Raw genomic sequence first — 12,282 nt, forward strand, 5'->3', positions numbered from 1 at the left:
TCCTCCACTCAGCTGGGACAAAACCAGTACTCTGCCTCTGGTTGAATAGAGTATCTAATGGTGCTGCAAGTTAGTGGATGAGTTCACGTAGGATGAAGCCTGGGATGTTATCGGGTCACATGGAGGCTGTATGTTTTGCCTTTGAGAGAGCAGTGATGACCTGTTCCCTAAATAATAGGAAAGGGACAAGTACTGAGGATGAAAGAGGGTTGATGTTTTCACTGAATCTGTCAGCCAGTAAGTGTTCTTAAATGGCATTTGTAAATGTGGTATCCTTAACCACCACTTCTGAACAGATCTGAGTGCTTCCTTTGAGGTTGCGAACATATGTGCAGAAGGACTTATGATTGTCTGTAGTAGATGTCGCCAATTTGAACTCGAAGTTTGCTTTGGAGGATTTCAGTAGTGCTCTTATTTGTTTGTTCAGGCTAAGGGGACATTGCTTCCAATAGGGCACCTGCTCCTTCCTGGTCTTGGACAGGGATGTTTTCCTGTTATACAGTTTATTTATTGCAGATGTCCATCAGACAGGTTTATTTATCCTTGTAGACGATAATGTAGTCCTGTCATGTATTCCTGATCGTATGCATCTATATAACTGCTCATATAGTGCTTTGGTGCAGTTTTGAATATTGTTGCTAGTTCCTACAGAGGGGAGAGGACTGTGAAGCTGTTTATACCATCCCTCAAGAGCCTGTAATCAACTTTAGAATATTATGTCTTACCCTAGCTAGATGGGTATTGTGAGGGATGGTGAGTTCAAAAGTGACCACTTTATGGTTGGATCTTACCAGGGAGGATGATACTGTAGGGATGCTGCAGTGGTTTCTCATGTTGTTTAATACCATGCCCAATATATTTTCACCTCTTGTGGGGGTATCATCTAGCTGTTCCAAGATGTTTGCATTGACAAAATTGATGAATCTCTGGGCATTTCTATTCTGGCATGATTAGTACTTCCAATCTATGTTTGGGTAGTTAAAGTCACCAAGGATAATTGCATTCTGATAGAGTCAAACAGGTCTATATAGGCAGAATGTGCATCTTGAGTCAGATTTGGGGGCCAGTAGCTAGCTATGATTTGAACAGGGATCTTGTCAATGGTTAACTGTACCTTCAGTGTCTCCTGTGTGTCATACTGTTTGACCAGCCTGGAGAAGTGTATGTCTTTGATATATATTGAAACTCCACCTCTTGTAGCTTTACTGGCCACAGTTTGGGGTCTGACTGGATGATAGGATGGGTAACCAGGTAAGGCTGAGGTGCTCTCTGCAGCTGTGAACCAGGTTTTTGTGACTGCACAGATGTCATCATTTTCCAGGGTTAAGAATGCTTGCAATGAGTGCAGTTTCATGGTCAGACTCCTACTGTTTAGTGGCATGACCTTTACATTGTGTTTCATTGACATTTGTATGTTGGTAGTCTTAACCTCATCAGTTCCCCTAAAAAGGCACTATGGGGAGGCAAGAACCTTTACCAGCAGCCTGAAGTCCCGGTAACACAGATGCAAGCCATCTCTGGCAAAGCATTGTAGTCTGTCAGTCATATCCTCCCAGGCTGTCAGGTACTGGATCAACCTGGAATGGCACCAGAAACAAAGCCAATTGTTAAAGTCAATAATTTCCTGTTTGTATTGAGGCATCATTCTGGGTGATGGCAGAATGCTGCTTAAGGCTAAGGACAAACCTTCCTGGGACACATACTCAGAGAACTCATTCATGTCTCTCTTCATATAGTCCAGGGAGGTATGTCTCAGGTCATTCACACCAAAATAGACTATGACAGAGTCATAAAAGTACATTTTGTTGAGAGACTGCAGTGCGTATGTGATATGGCAGCTGACAGACAACTGACCATGCCTTTCTCCTTATCCAGCCTGCTGAGACTGAGGCACATCTGTCTGTCTCACAGTGGAGTCTCCTATGACTAATATGTTGGGTTTATGGTGAAGTCTTAGTGGCAGTGAGACATAGGTGTGTGGACTCTGCATGTGATGTGGCATGGAGGGCTCTGGAAATCATGTGTGGTTTTGCCTCGGATAGCTCCTTTGTTTGGGTATGTTTATGTTGAGGACCTTTGCACATGTTAGTGTGTGTTGCATAGGTGTGGGTGGTGTGTGAGGTGTACTGATTGGGCAGACAACCTTTTCGGTGCAAGATACACTGGCTTGAGAGGGAGAGAACATGGGCTCTAGGTTCCTAATATAATTGCATCACTCACAAATTGTGCTCCTAGGTAGTGGTAGTAGAGTGTTGTCTGTGTATATGAGGCAGTTGCTAAACTGTGTCAGGATGCCCATATCAATCAGACTGACAGGAGAAACTTTAGGACACTGTCCATCCATATTTGTCAGAATCTGAGGGAGTAAGGCAAGGGAGACCTAAGGGGTGGGCCTAAAGCCCAAGTGCTTAAACCAAATGTATGAGGCTTACAATAACACTTACAATTTAGACAGGGTATAAACAAGCAGTAATAAATGCAGATCAACTAGTAAACACAAAAACGGCAGCAGCGAGACTACAGCATACACTGTTTTTATTACAAATAAAGTGAGTGCTTTCGGTGTAAATTCACCAAATTCATCAGACAAATAAAACCACATTTTGTTACAACTTAAATACTTTCAAACAGCCATACCAATTAAGCAATTAAAAACATTTTTTTTAAAATTAAAGAAATACTCACAAAATTATTACAACATTAAAGTCAAAGTGGAAATGCAATGTGCATTACCTGTACTATAAAGTACGTTATGTTTAAAAATGCATTATTTAAACTACATAGCCATTGCAGAACCATTTATCTCAAAGTAAGATAAAAGAATAAAAGTAAAACAAATCAATGAAAAACAACAGTAAGACCTTACCAAAGTCCATGTAACTTCCTTATATACATATTTATATCATTATATTCTTCATCAAGCGATTATGATACATAATATCAACAAGCCCAAATATGTCACACTAATACACTATGCATTTGTTTAAGTTTGTTTAAGTTGAAAACCCAAATAAAAATGTGTAGGGGTTACTTAAGCCCGAAACCAATGAATGGACAAACTCACACCATATATAATAAACCTAATATTACACTAAAAAATGTAAAATGTGAATTACTGATCATGGTAATAATAATAAGCTATACAAGCTGTATGTAGAGTAGCTTTATCTATTAAGGGCCTTGAGCTTAAGAAGGCATCTAATAGAAATGTAGTCATTAAGCCCTGGGAGCAAATGGGCCGATGTGCGTACTTGCCATTTCAGTTCACATTCCTCCAATCTAAGTTCCCAAGGCTCACCCCTAATATTGTATTCTACCTGTTGTAAAACAACAAATTAAAATTGGTGGTTGGGGTGTTCTGTAATATGTCTCGCCAAAGCGTTGGTGGTATTGTTCTTACCAATACAGTAGATGTGTTCATATACCCTTTGTTTTATTTTTCTCTCATTTTCCCAATATAGTATGCATCACAGGAGACACAAGTTGCTGCAAAAACCACTCCTTGGGACTCACAATTAAACTTGCCCCTTATATGGTACTCTTTCTCCCTCAGTTTGACCTTATTTGTAGTTCTAATAAATCTACATTGTGGGCATCTACCACATTTCACCATGCCCATACCTCTTTTATTTACCTTACTTCTCTCCACTAAGGATTTCAAATTAGGGCCCCTTTGGAAAGTCATGTGAGGTCAACAGGTAGGCACAGGGCCTTAAAATGTTACACCATTGCACCTAGATGGGCAAGAGAGGTACGCTGCTACAGGGATGTATTTACACATAAACACACACTCACAGAGTTGCCCTTACTGAAAATAGAACCCCTACCTATTTAGTTATATGCACTACAAAGGACCTACTGGAGAGATAGGTATGTATCCCAGAGACTACCACTTCTATGGAACAGGTTCCTCATCCATATGAAGCCGAGTTCCTTCCTAATCCAATTCAAGTGCACCTTGGACAATTGGATGGGAAACCAGAAATTCATCCCTGGTTTGGCACCTATGTCTCTGACACAAACAGGTAATCTGTAAATGGCTCATCTCCAAGGACCATGCTTACACTTATCAAGGGTATCAGAACTCGTCAGAGATTTGGGATGCATGGCTAGGCTTAAAAAGCCTACTAAACACCTATGAACCTATGAACAACACTATGTACTCATCACATGAGCCATGCAGTCTACCTACTTTGAGAGTGTCAGCTAGTGCTGTTAAGGTGAATTACATCAGCAGCCCTTGCAAATGGGACCAATTGTGAGGTTGACAGGTAGGCACAGGGCCTTAAAAGGAGAGTCATGCTGCTACAGGGGATATATTTACACACACACACACATACTCACACTGACAGAGCTGTCCTTATGGAGAACAAACTCCCTACCTATCTAGTTATACACACTGTAAGACAATGTACTTATCGCATGAGCCATGCAGCTTATTTATTTTAAGAGTGTCAGTGCTGTTAACTCATTAACCCCGAGTACTATCTCAGGGTGCCTTTGTACTTACATCAGACCACTCTCTGAGACATGGGAAAAGGTATGCTGTTCCACCCGAGTGCCTTCCACAAGCACTGGTAACTTTGCAGTAAAGTTTTAGCTCCACTGTACAAAATGAAGTTGAAAAAATTTTACATTTAAATTTTATGAGAAATTCGTCTTGCCATGCACTGTGTATCTGCTTGTGATCACGGCAAGCCGATTCTGTATGTGTTGCAGGAAGCAAGTGGTGGCAGCCAATCAGATTCTTGTAATCCAAGCCGCCACTTGCATGGTTCCGTTGCATCTTTTCCATAGCAAAAATGACTGTTTGCAGGTAGGGAGTAATCAGCTATATTTTGTTTTAGTAGCACTATTTGTCAAGGACAGCAAACCTTTCTAGCCTTGCTACAGTACTTATTTATGTGTTGTAGCTTGTTCTCTTGGATTTGTAGTTAGGAGTATACAATTTCACTAAATGTCTTGGCAAAATCTACATCATTAAATTAGTGAAGGGAAGGGTGTTTATGTTTGGAGACAGGAAACAAAACATGTGAGTAACAAAGGAGATTTGCACAGTAGCCATGTTTCTTGCCCTGACTCTGACATGGGCAGTTGTTTCAGCAGAAATAGTAGTAATGTGAATGATACAGCAAAACGCTGAGCAATACTGAAACAAATAAACACAGCCCATATCGGAACTGAGTGCAGACCTTTGTGAGTTTTATAATGAGCAGTGAATCAGAGTGGCCTGTTCAGTGGCCGCCCTTGGCCAGTGCACCTCTTGCCACCCTGCACCCAGCCTCTGTGGGAACCCCAAGTTCCATTGGATCGGCACCAACAGTAGCAACAACAGTGGTTAATTCATCCTCTGGGACCACGATCATTCCCAGGCAGACTTCAGTAACATCAGACAACAGCAATGTGAGTCCTGTGGGTAGTTTATCAGGGGTGGCCACAGAAGCTCTGCCTTCTGGAGTTGAGAAAAAGGTTATAGGTGAGCAGTCATTGCTTTCACACTGTAAACCATTTTTTTTGATTAGTTCAGTTGATTGAAAGTTTGCTTGACATTTGCTGTTAATAAATCCTCAGAGCCGGGCTGCTTTATTGATTACTTTGTCTATTGCTGTCACCTTTTCCTGTCCAAAATATGGACCAGTGCCTCTCAGAATGTGGAGCAGGTGGGCAAAATGAGGTACATGTAATGACAATTTCAACCAGGAAGTTTCCAGCTTGGTTGAATGTGATTTTTACATTCTTGTGCTGAAGCAGGAATGCGAGTATCTTGTTGTGGTATTACAGGTTTTAAAATGCATTATTTGGTTTTCTAATGATTTTGTTTGCACCCCCACCATGTGTTTCTCTTTGTTGTTGCTGTTTTCTGTGTTGCTTTTGTTTTTTTCCTGTCATTGCACTGAAAACCCTTAGCAATTACCTGTCACTTCTCAGTTTGCTTTATTAACAACCGTTTTCCATTTCTGTACATGTTTTTGAAAAACAAATTACATTTTCTATTATGCAGAAAGTGGAGATAAATGCACAGATTAAACCACTTTCTTTTTTAATGGAGTTTGTGTCCCACTTTTTCTACAATGTACCAGCTAAATCAACATTTTAGGTTTTGGATGCCTGAGTTTTTTTCTACCCTTGCAGTAGTGCTTAAGTTACAATGAGCAGTTTGTCAGTCAGTGTGTTGAAAATGTGTGTGCATATCCATGTATTGCACCCTTCCACCCCCAGTGTGTCTACCAGGAACTTCTATAACTTGTGATTTTTTATGTTCATCACAGAAATTATTGCATAACTATGGTCTTCAAAAAGTGTTTGTTGTGTCTCAAGAAACCATAAGCAAAGTTAAACAAGAACTTTATATGTGTAACACATTATACAGACTTTCACTGTCTGCAGTAACTCAGGGTCACCATACCATAGCAGTGTGACATGTCTGCAACAGCAGAATACCTGGGGTTAGCACTGAACCAAGCAAGACTGGAGTGCCCATAAGGCAGATGCTGCTTGGTAGCCCCCTAAACATGCCAGTAATTAATGACTTCACTGTGCATCAAACAGGTGTATATTTTGTTGGGTTTTGTAAGAATGTGTGATGATATAATTCTTGCCTATAGACAAAACGTGGGACTTCTCAACTAAGTTAAAAAGGATTAAAGCTAATTATGACATGGCCATTCATGTTGATATGAGCTCTGTAAGTAAAAAAATAATTGAACAGACCAGTTGAGTTTTCACAACATGTGGAACTTATTCTTCTGAACATCCAGCTGCACATATACCACAGATAACAATACACTGATCTTAATCCAGACTGTATCTTCAGCAGGGATCAGCTTGGAAGGGGAATATGGGTAAAACCTGCTGTCACTGCCAACATGTATTAGCTTACATGTCTTAGTGTTAAACAGAACACTGTTTGTAGAGACATACCTCTCAACTGTCCCTGATTTTCAGAAACGTCCCTGGTTTTGATGCAAATCTTAGCTCCGGCCTTCTTAATCCCTCCCAGAACTGATGCCTTTTGGAGAAAAGGCTATGAATTACCCTTAATAAATAAATGTAATTTGCCCTCCACTAGCCACCCCAAATTACACTGTCTAAACATTGCTATCTCTTCTCTGCTGACACTGGCTAAACCACCACGCTCCCCACTACTATTCAGTCTCTCATACCCTCTTCTAACATTCCCAACTACCTAAACCTCATCTCTACTTCTAATACAGCATCGGCCAACTGACTTCTACATCCTTCATCTCCCTGTCAGCTCTCTGCTATTACCTCCTCCAATTTCCCTTAGCTTTTCCCCATCTCACTCTACCAACTGGATTAAAATCTGCTGCATATACTGTGCAGACTATAGGTTTATCTGCCAGCTCAATGAATTATATAACTAATCTGCCTTAACAGATCTAGATTCCAGCTGAAGTATTGCCAACAAGTACTATGTGCCATTTCATGTGTATACTAAATGCTATTGATGTATCATTGACTATTTATGTTACCTATTGATCTACTTGTAACGTGTTCATTTTGTAGTAATACCTCATTTTGAAAGACAGTATTACTACTTACAACATGGTAAAAGAACTGTGTCTGTATGCTGTACACATGTACAGATATCACAGTTTGTTTAGTCTTGTAGGATTATGAAAATTATACATTTGCAATATTTCTCATTATTATGCCCATATCTTTGCAAGAGAGCATGGTGACAACACAAATGATGCATCATTTTGAAGTCGACACTGTAGTCTCTGTTTGTTACAGGTGATGAGATATCATGCTTTGTTTATTTATAAATTATGAGAAATTTAATATTAAGCATTTTTCTATGAATATCTCTGTAAAAAAAAATCACACAGTAATTGTTAAGGTATAATTTTAAAGCGGGAATTCATACAAATTAATTGCAAATTGTATGGGTCTACATGGTACACTCACCAAGATATTGTAATTTGTTTTACCAAAAAGGTAAACAATATGCACAATATCAGCATTCCTTGTCAAATATTTAATAATGACAGATACACACTATCAGCATTTAGACTGCTGGAAAGGTCAGTGTCTGCTGAACAACTTTTGCATTTACATTTTTAGCCTAGCTCTTATGGTTAAAGAGTTATGAACATTTGTTTTCTGTATGGTATTACAAATGGATTATCTGAAAATGAGCTCAGGCTGCACTGTTGTTCCTATGGTGGAAGTAAGCAGGCAGCATTTGCTGAGCCGCTCAGGAGTGAATTTGTTAAGATGAATTACATCTGCAGCCCTTGTAAAGGAGGCCAATTGAAAGATCGACAGATAAGCACAGGGCATTAGAAAGTATAACCATTGCGCAGAGTTGGGTTATTAGACACACTGTTGCAAGGGTGTATATTTCCACACACACATGCACACACACAGTTGTCTGTTGTAGGATTAGAATCCCTATCTATCTAGTAGTATATACTACAACACTATGGATATATCGCATGCACCATGGAGTTGAGGCTGACAGGTAGGCATAGGGCCTTAAAATGTAGGAACATTGGACAGAAATAGGTTAGACAGGTACACTGGTGGAAGGAGATATATTTATACACATACACACACAGACACACACACAAATATCCCTGTTGCGAGATTAGAACCTCTATCTATCTAGTAGTATACACTACAGCATTATGTACTTACTACATGTGCCACAGAGTTTATCTCTTATTTGAATGTCAGCCAGTGCTGTTAAGGTGGGTGACATCAGCAGGTGTTGACAGGGAGGACAATGTGCAGAGTACAGGGCCATATGTCTGTCCCACTGTTAGGGAAATATCCACACACACACACACACACACACACACACACACACACACACACACACACACACACACACACACACACACACACACACACACACACAGTGGCAGCAGTAAGATTAGAACCCCTACCTACCTATAGCTCGCAGTATGTATTCCAAGTGCCTCTGGTTATATCTGCTGTACAGATGGCTCTAGCTACAGTACTTGTAGACTAAGCAAAGTGGCCTTGTATTAAACAGCATGTCTGGCCTGCAGAGTGAACCTGCTTTATGCTATTAGTGCATCTACTGCCTTAGCAGTGGGGTACATGTTAATACCCCTGCTATGTGAGTACAGGTACTAGTTCCACAATGTCTGCCCAGTTGCTGTTTGCTAGGTGGACAACTGAACATTGACAGCATGGCCTGTCCAAGTCCTGCATTGATGCCAGTGCACATTACACCACCTCCTCACCATTGTCTGTCTACAGGGTGACACTCCACAGGCAGAGAGTTCTGTGTTTGGGCAGTTATGTCATTATGGGGCTTTGTTCTGTTACCATCAAACAACTGCTGTGTGTGTAGGTGCAGATAACCCCAGCATCCTGCATGTATGTATGGACATATACACATGTGTGTGTGTGTGTGTGTGTGTGTGTGTGTGTGTGTGTGTGTGTGTGTGTGTATATATATATATATATATATATATATATATATATATAGAAAAAATACAGCGAAAAAACAGGTAAAAACAAATAGCCTAAGCTATATATTCTATGGCTGAGCCAGAAGAAGTCATTTAGTCTGGATTAGATGTGTGGGTTATATATTATTTTCCCTATAGAGTTTGAAAATTGAAAGTAGACTGCCTGCTGAATTTTTAATTCTAGTTGTGGTGTGATCTTTATCTTGATGCAGATCTGTTTCAAAGTTTTTTGTAGGGAGTAAGGAGGTTTTACTGAGAGCTGGTGTTTTGTTGGTTGATAAACGTTATGATAGGACTTATGATAGGATGTAGTTAGTTTTCAGGTTACCTTTAGAGAGTGTCAGAGGAAGCATACAGTAGGGTGGAGATAAGATGTGATTGAGCTAAGGTTACAGATATATATATATATCGGATGTAACTGTAGCTGTGTGTGTTATGTTACTGTGTTATATAGATAAATGTGGAGGGTCTAAATCACTCTACACCTTTATGTAGCTCTGTAGATATATATATATATATATATATATATATATATATATATATATATATATATATATATATATATATATATATATATACACATATATCTAATATCTGTGTCACAAACTGATAGATTAGGTAATCATGTGTGAGGGGGGATAGGGTGAGACAGATACGTATACATAGCTGCCTGTATGCACACACATATTTTCATATATCAGTTCCTCAGGCAAATGAGGCATCAGACATTGGCTCAAGTTAGCAAAGTGTAGGAGCATGCCCAGTGTGACTGTCAGTACTTACAAGGTGACTACAGGCCAGACCTACCTGTACTCCAGTACAGGTTTTGTGTGCTGCAGCCAATTGGCTGCTGCACCTTATTCAACAATCACCTGTTTGATATTTTGTCAAAGGCATTCCCTGGCTGTGTGCTGTATGTAATATGTCTCATACCTATCAAGTGTGACGATTGTAATAAAATGTATGGAGTTCTACATATGTATGTTATGTTCTACATAGCATTCATATGATCATAGGAGTTTGCTGGGCCATTGGCCCTTTGGCCCTTACAAGCCTAGCCAAGAATTTTGTCCATGTTCCAACAAGTCAGCACCTTATGCCACTGTCTAGCAGGGACATATGTGGAATCCCTGGAGTGTATTTTCTGTTCCCCGTCCAATTATCCAGGTTGAGCTTAAAAAGGTTTAATGAGGTACTCTGTTTTACATAGAGAGGGAGTCTATTCCACAAAAATGGGAGTTTCTGGGACATGAATCTGTCCTGCCGACAAGTTCTATTGATGTCACAGACCAGGTTGAGATCTTGTGTGTGGGTTACTCGAATTTAGCTTGACTTGCGGATATGCATATATTGTTGAATAAGCTACTCTGTTTTACATAGAGAGGGAGTCTATTCCACAAGAATGGGAGTTTCTGGGACATGAATCTGTCCTGCCGACAAGTCCTATTGATGTCACAGACCAGGTCGAAGTCTTGTGTGTGGGTTACTTGAATTTTGCTTGACTTGCGGATATGCAGAAGTCCCATCGGGATTGGTTCTGAGATTGCTTTGTATGCCAGAAAGAGGTCATCTCTGAGGAATCTGTAAGAGACTGAGTAGAGGGACAGGGCTTTTAGCCTATCTTTGTAGGGTAGATGTTTGAGGCCCTGGATTCTCCGGGTGAGGAATCTCTGTGGTCTCTCCATCTGCTGCATGAGCTTTGTGAGGTACATGCCAAAAGGGGAATTGTATTCAATAATCGGTCTTATAAGGGAAGAATACAGGGATGTTATGACTACCTTGTCCCTGGATGAGATATCTTTACTAATGAGGTGGGCCATTTAGAAAGCTTTCCATACAACAGAGGAAATATGTTGGTCAAAAGTCAGTTTGCTATCAACCTGGGTTCCCAAGTCCCTCACGACCAATTGCATGCTTAACACCTTATTGTCAATGTGATCATTTGTGGGGAGGTCATTCTCCCCAAAAGGGATGATGATGATGCATTTTTTGGCATTCAGTTTGAGGCCATGTTTCTGGCACCAGTAATTTGTCTGGGTGAGACCCTCTTGGAGGATGTCCACTTCACTAGGGGAATTGATGACAGCACCCAGCTTGCAATCATTTGCAAACTTGGTCAGCCATGGCCCACTAGATTTGACCTGCACCCTGATAAGTATATCGCAAACAGCAGAGACCCCAAGACTGATCCCAGGTGTACACTACTTGTTACAGGTCTACTACTTGAGGTGGCTTAGCCTATTTTGACTAGGTGGGTTCTATCAGTTTGTTACCCATCTGGTAACATATGGATTGATGCCTAGTTGAGAGAGTTTATCTATTATACCTGAGTGGGGAATAGTATCAAAGGCCTCGGCCAGGTCAAGGTAGGTGGTGTGCACCATCTTCCCCTTGTCCATGACCTCGGTGACTGTCTCAAAGAAGTCAACCAAATTTAAGAGGCATGACCTCCTCTTGACAAAACCAAACTGTGTCAGATCAAGTATGTCTGGAGGTTGCCAATGTTCATGATAATGAGGTCCATGATAATCCGCTCCATGGCCTTGCAGATCAGGATAGTTAGGCCAATGGGTCTATAATTTCCTGGATGGGTGGATGCTCCACCTTTGTGCAAAGGGATGACAGCAGCTGTCCTCCAACTAGCTGGGACAAAGCCGGTACTCAGGATTTAGTTCAATATGGTGCCTAATGGTGCTGCAAGTTCCTGCCTGGGTTAATGTAGGATGCAGCCTGGGATGTTATTGAATCCCACGGAGACTGTATTTTCTGTCTTTGAGAGGGCAGTGATGACTTGCTCCCTAGAGATAAGGGG

Source organism: Protopterus annectens, chromosome 8.part1, assembly GCF_019279795.1.
Source record: "Protopterus annectens isolate FY-2018-M chromosome 8.part1, PAN1.0, whole genome shotgun sequence".
In the NCBI taxonomy this organism is placed as follows: Eukaryota; Metazoa; Chordata; order Ceratodontiformes; family Protopteridae; genus Protopterus; species Protopterus annectens.